This window comes from Fukomys damarensis, unplaced genomic scaffold (genome assembly GCF_012274545.1).
Source record: "Fukomys damarensis isolate Sample0158 unplaced genomic scaffold, DMR_v1.0_HiC HiC_scaffold_25, whole genome shotgun sequence".
Lineage (NCBI taxonomy): Eukaryota > Metazoa > Chordata > Mammalia > Rodentia > Bathyergidae > Fukomys > Fukomys damarensis.
Window position 1 is genome coordinate 6,810,151 of NW_022900937.1, and position 7,017 is coordinate 6,817,167.

Here is a 7,017-nt window from a genome sequence, read left to right on the forward strand (position 1 = left end):
CCCCCCCTCCTCCTCCTCCATGGTAGAGGAGCACAGGCTACAGGAAAGCATCAGACTACATCTCACATGCATATCCTGAATGGAAAAAGTTGTAAGAGTTGTGAAAGCAAATGTAGCTCAAAAAAGATTAATGCACATGTAGGAAAATCAAACAGGAAGTAGAAGAGTGAATCGATGCTTAGAAAGGAAAGATGCACAATAGTTCAGATCCACGTGAACAGGTGCCGGGTCAGTGCCAGTGTAGCCCGTGGGCTTCCACACCAGGCCTTCTCCCTCTGCATAGGTAATCCCAGATCCCCCCAGAAAGGGTTCTATTTTACTACAAGAATATATCTTTTTCTGAGTCCCATAATAAACCAAGGAATATTTCTGAGTGTAGGGTTTCTTTTCCTCAGTCCTCACACATCGCCTTTCCTTAAATCAGGAATACTGTCAGTCCTGCTCAAGAAATCACAGCTCTTCTGAAAATTTGCATGTGTTGTACAAACGTCTTCAAAATACTATTAGGTTTTGTAAACTGTCTAAAATAATTACCCCTGACATTTCCTTGATTGTTATGCCTTCGTCAGTATCAGAACCACATAACTTTTTGAAAGTCAGGATAAAAGCAGTTATCTAACAGCAAGTGATGGTCTATTACTATTTTAATATTAATTCTCCAATTCTACTTTGCAGCCAAAGTCAGAAATAACCAGTTGCTATAGTGTAAAAAGTCTAGACAGCCTAACCACATGCGTTTGATTGCACTCCTTTTAATGACACCAATAAACACAAGCAAGCAGATGCAACAATAAATGTGCAGACATATACAGCCAGCCTATAAATGTAACATCAAGAATCAAGTTGAAATTAACTCTGAAACAGTAGAAGTGGTCTTTCTAGGGTTGCCACAAGCAACCTAATAAAGTCTGTGAAATGTGTGCATGTTTTAGATAACAAATTTATTGTTTAGAATCTCATTGTTTGAATATAATGCTTTGACGTGTTCCTTCCTTAAAAATACATGCTTATCAAACATTCAAGTGTCAAAAATTCTGAGTATGCTGTGAGAGGTCTAGCTTTCTTCTGAAATTTAAGAATGAGTAAGCATCCAAAACATATGGGGCCATCTTCAGCTGTAGAATATGGGCAGGAAGTTCAATCTTCAAATTTCATAGCCACCAACAAAGTGCATCTGAAGAATGTAACTCTGGGTCTCCACACACAATAGGCAAATTCATGCTAAGGTCTTTCTGAGGAAAACGTAGCACCCTAATGTCATTTTGTTTGTTTGGAAGTTTTTCTTGAGTAGATTTGTTGTTGTCTTGGCTTCCAAGTATCGTTCTTTCTAGTGTGAAAGAAATATCTAGGTCCCGGTCGTATCTCTTAAATACATTTTTAAGAAACACTGACATCATTCACTCAATAGTCATGGTTTTTAAACTAAGATGTATTAAATAGCCAAGTTCAAGAAATTTAAGCAATGATAATAAAGTGAATAAGAAAAGCAGAGTTTAGCCCTTTTGTCTGGATTTTAACACTAAAAATTATAGAATAATGCCAGTGCAAATCAGCTTTGGGGGGGCTCGCTCTAGATAAATCTATGCCACTGTTTTCATATTTGCCAATGTTTAGGAGAATTTGCCTCCAAAATTCACTCTACCCCGATACTAAAGTCCAAAGTGAACATTTTTCATTGTTTGCATTCAAGGACTACTCCTCAGGACACTGGGCAGATAGTTAAAAATCCTAGCTTTATTAGGTTTAGATCAGCATCTGAAAAATCCAAAATATGTTGACAGAAATTGGAAAAATCTTTTTTAAAAGAACATGTTAGTAACAAATAAACATTAAGTTTTCATTATTTCGCATCCGGACAAAGTGAAGGGCTTAGGAAACTTTTAAAGCAAATATGGTTTTATAGAATCCAACCTAACATTTTTCAGTCATCCAGTATGCTGTTACATTATTCTTCTACCTCCTACCTTCATAATGATGACATTTCTGACCCAGCAGCCAAATTTGTATTTTCCAGTCCCTGAGAAATCTCATATATAAAGAGATCTAACCACACTCAAAGTTCCACGCCCTTAAAAGTCTCACAAAATACCAAGAAGCTTAGAAGCAAACCTAAAAAACACAAAAGAAATGTGAAAACTCAATGCTGGCTACCCCAAATTTGGATTTGATGTTTGTTAATGCAGAATTTCCTTTTAAAAAAAAATTAGCTCTAATTGGTGGCAAATAAATTATTCCACCATATACAAAGGCAGGAGGACTAAATCAATTCAACTGCTAAGAGTAACAATTTGAGTTCCATTTTCCTTTGAGGGTGTGCCAAAAGCTGAAGAAATCAAGCATAACACTGGCCATGAAGAATAATAAGATTGTAATAATTTCCCTGCAGGCCAAATAGGAATGGAGAATCACGTTCCATGGAGCTGTACAAAGTCATTCATTGTGTGTTTTACTATATGTTACTATATGTGTAAGAAATGAATGTATATAAAATGGTAGCTCGTGAATAAAATACTTTTAAGTTGTGGCAGTTATAGTATGTTTAATAAGCTCCATCCTCTGTATATGTGACAGTATTTGACAGCTTTAAATGCTATGTTTTTATTTAAATACATTAAAAATTAATATGAAAAATAAAAAGCCCTAATGTTTTCCGATTGCTATCAAACACATACCATAGAGGGCCTTATCTTTTCTCGGCCTACTCACCATGACACTGTTCAGCCTTCCTTATTTTTCCTCATAAGAATGCCTGCTTCTACACTGTTACTTATGATTATTACATTATATATTGATATATATTATAATAGTAACATTATCCCGTGTTATTATATATTATATATCAATATTACATATTATTTTATTTTAATTCTAGGTTATATAATATGATTATGCATTGTCGTTCTCCTCTGATCCACAGCTTCATTTTTTTGCCTCTTCTCTGTTCTGTAATTGCCAACTACAGCTCAGTCTTAGGACTTTTACATCAATTTTATCAATTCTGACTACACTGCTGTCTACCAAGGGAGATGCAGGACAAACTCTCATGTTCTTCAGTCTTTCTCCCGTTATTGACAAAGGCTTAGTCATTAAGAAGATATAGCAATCACAAAAATATGAGAACCTAACAGAGTATCCAAAGCTATGACACAAAAGTTAACAAAAGTAAAGAGATAAATGAACAGTTTTATACTAACAGTGGAAGACTTCAATACGTTCCACATTCAGTCATGGACAGAATATCTAGAGAGAAAAACCCATAGCAAAACAGAGACCACAAATATTATGAATAAACTAGACCTCATGTACATATATGGAACCCTGTACCAACATCAGAACGTATGTCTAAGTGTACACAGAACTGTATGAGACAGCCCAAACATTATTCACTAAAATAAAAAGACTGAAATCATATCAAATATTCCGTCCAGCTCAAATTAAATGAAGTTATAATCCAGTAAGGACACTACAAGATCCATGAGGTAAACAATGGAAATTAAATAACACATTCTCAGTCACTCTCAGTCACCTGTATGTGTCAGTTTGGATCACAGAGTTCTCAGACATTTGACTAAATAATATTTCTGGGTGGAACTGATGTGTTTTCAGAGAAAACTGAAAGTCAGTTGCCTTCCCCAGTGAGGGTACCATTCATGCAATCCCCTGAGGGCCTGAAGAGACCGAAAGATGGAGAAAAAGAAAATTTGCTCCTTGTGCCCCATGGGGACAGGTGAAATACAGATCTTCTACCCTCAGTCTGAGGCTTACACCATTGCTCCTTCTGCTTCTTGGACACCAGAATACAGGACTGGCTTCCTGGGTCTTCATTTTGCAGACAGCAAACTATGATGCCTTTCAGCCTTCATAGTGACTTGTGCAACAAGTGAAATACAAACCAAGCCATGATGAAATACCTCTTCACATCTATCATTGTCACACATATCACTAGGATAGCTATCATCAAAGACAATAACAACTTGACAAAGGCGTGGGTGAATGAATGTGAAAAAAATGAAGTTAAATTGAGTGTAAATGGTGCAGCCACTGTGACAGTTTGGCATTTCCTCAATATGGTAAGCAGAAATATCACAGAAATCTCAGATATTTGAAGCAGAAATATCTTCCCAAGAGAAACGAAAACATATCACAGAGAGTCTGTGCATGGATGCTCACTGCAGGATTATCCACGATATCCAAGAAAGACTAAACAGACCCAAATGCCAATCAGTGGATGAATGGGTAAACACAGAATAGTATTTCAGTGAAATCAAATATTGTAGGACAATCTATGAAAGGAATTAAATATTGATTTGTGCTACATCGTGGATGAATTCTTTGCATGATCCCCGAACCCGTTATACCAGATGAAAAAAGTCATCCACAAAAGGCCACACATGATATGGTTGCAGTTTTGTGAGAAACAAAGTCAGTTTTGGTTTCCCAGTGCCCAGTGCAAGAGCGGACAGGAAGGGGTGGGAGGAGCAGTGGGTACCAATGCCACATTTCTTTGGAGTTGACGAGGGGAGTTCTAAAGTTGGACCATTGTGCTGGCTGCACAGCTCTGTAAGTATCTTACAGACTACTCAGCTGAATACTTAAAACTTGTGTTTATTTAAAAATAAACCTTTTTCAAAAAGTAAGGAGTTCACTGAGCAAAAGATCAACGAAGGTATCGGCAACTTATATCATTAGATAAGCAAAGCCCTATGAAAAAGTCACCCAGTCAACAAGCAAGACCTTTGGTTGAACAGACCTGAAGAGCTTACAGAAAAATGGAAAGATCAGTTCCTGTCTTTATAAGTGCAACTGGCTTTTCAAATTAATAATTTCCCTTATTATGAACATAACTCCAGAACTGGAAATTTTCCCTTGAAAAATTCCTAGCCCATACGTAGAATTAGCACCAAATCAAAATACAACTCAAACTATATAATAAAAAAATAATAATCCACTGAGTCCTTTTGTTCATAAGCAATAGAAACTAACTGTGGTCCAAAGGAATTTTATAAAACCTTGCAGGTAGCTCACAAACTCTCTCTGAGAGGTGGATGAGGTAGCTCAGCTCTGTGGAGTCGCCGGAGTACTAAAATCACACCGCAGAACCAGTAAAGCAGCCGCACAGGCACCAAAGCGCTGGGCATAATTACCATTTGCAGACTGTCATTGCCCGACCTGAGCACCAGGGCTGCTGCTGGCGCTACGCTGCCTCTGCCTCCAGAAATCAAATCGGACTTTGGAGCCCCTGCACAGCGGGTGGCGTCGGTTCTCCCGCCTCTCTGCTGCGCGGCTCAGGGTGTCAACCCAAAGCCTAGGGAAGTTGCATCAGACCGGCATAGCCTAAGCTACTGTACTTGCTCCTGGCTCCAAGACTCGTAAAACAGAGGCATCGGATCTTCCGCTTGTAAAATGAGAGGCAGAATCTGCTTCCTAAAGTGGAAATTCCCCAAACACAGACTCGGGTATTCAGTAAGAATGGCCAAAATCTACGATAGTTCGAAAAGAAAATAGACCTACATGGCAAGTCCATGCTTTGGTTAATAAAAATACAGTTTATAATTTCCGTTTCTTTGTGTGTGTGTTAACTAGGTATCCCTTAATAAACATGAGCTGCATAAGTTTAAAAAAAAAATTGCAAGCTCATTACTCCGAGTGTTCTCTTTTAAATGAATCACAGCAAATGTTTCAAAGTCATTATTGCTGATATGTTAATGTGAAAAACAACTGCTATATGCTTTAAAGGTTAGAATAATTGGCTACTGATAGGCAGATGATATCACAATTATGGATAATTAACATAATTACCCTCTAGATCTAATTTTGCACTCACAAAGGCGCTGTGTAAATTAAAAAGCAAATCTTGTAATTGTAAGAAGTCCTAACAGACTCACAGATCTCCTTCTTCAGGACTGAAAACTCTGTGCCTGGTCTGAGGTCTCAGGAAGACAGAGTGAAAGTCTCTCTGCATTAACTGTATACTCTATTTCCCATGAAACGTTTTTCTTTCATTATAACAAGATCACCACAATTAAATCTGAAAAATAAAATACATGAAAGGCACCAAAAAGGATCCTAGTTCATGAATAAAGAGTCACTGAGTATTATTCTGTGCACTACAGTATCATTTTTCTTCTCATAAAGAAATGATAAATACTTAAAGTGATAGATATACCTATTAGACTGATTTGATTATTCCACAGTGTATAAGATTATACATTATAAGATCACATTATCCTCCATAAATATGAATGATCACTATTTTAGCGTTTTTTGAGACAGGGTCTCACTATATTGTTGAAACTGACCTGGAACTCACTGTGTAGTCCAGGCTAGTCTCGAACTCACAGCAATCCTCCTGCCTCAGCCTCCCAAGTGCTGGGATTACAGGTGTGTGCCACCACGCCCAGGTAAATGATCACCATTTTAACTAAGAATAAAATAAAACATTTTTAAAAAAATAATTTTCCTCTGCACCAGAAATAACAATTGCTGAGTTGCTCCTTCTCCCGACTTTCAAATACTTGAGTGTAGATCTTTGGGCGACTTCCCTGGTTGAGCTGAAAGGACAAATGAGCTTCAGTGAGCTTGACCCTGATCATGCATTTATATGTAAGACTAAGAAAAACACGAAATCATTCAAAGTTTCAACTTTTTTCTCCAAAAATGGCAGTACCTCCAAAACTACAAATGGCCCTTCCCGCAGAGTCCCTCAAGTGCTTGAATGCATGAGCGCGGTGAACTTGAGGGAGCAGATCGAAGTGATTCATTTCAGAGCATGCGATCGCGGTAACAACAGACTCTGAGCACCAGAGTAGCCCCTGAGAACCTGAAGCAGGAGGGAGAAATGAAGAGGAAAAGCCCAGGGAGGGTGCAGGGCAGACTCTGGGTCTATGGAGAATAAAGTGGCTTTTTTAGGCACGTGAACACGATTCTAAACGTTGGTTAATAAAAACATGAGCATCTCAAAGACGATTTTTGCATGCTTTAAACTGTCTATATATTCAAAGAATTGAGGCTAACTGC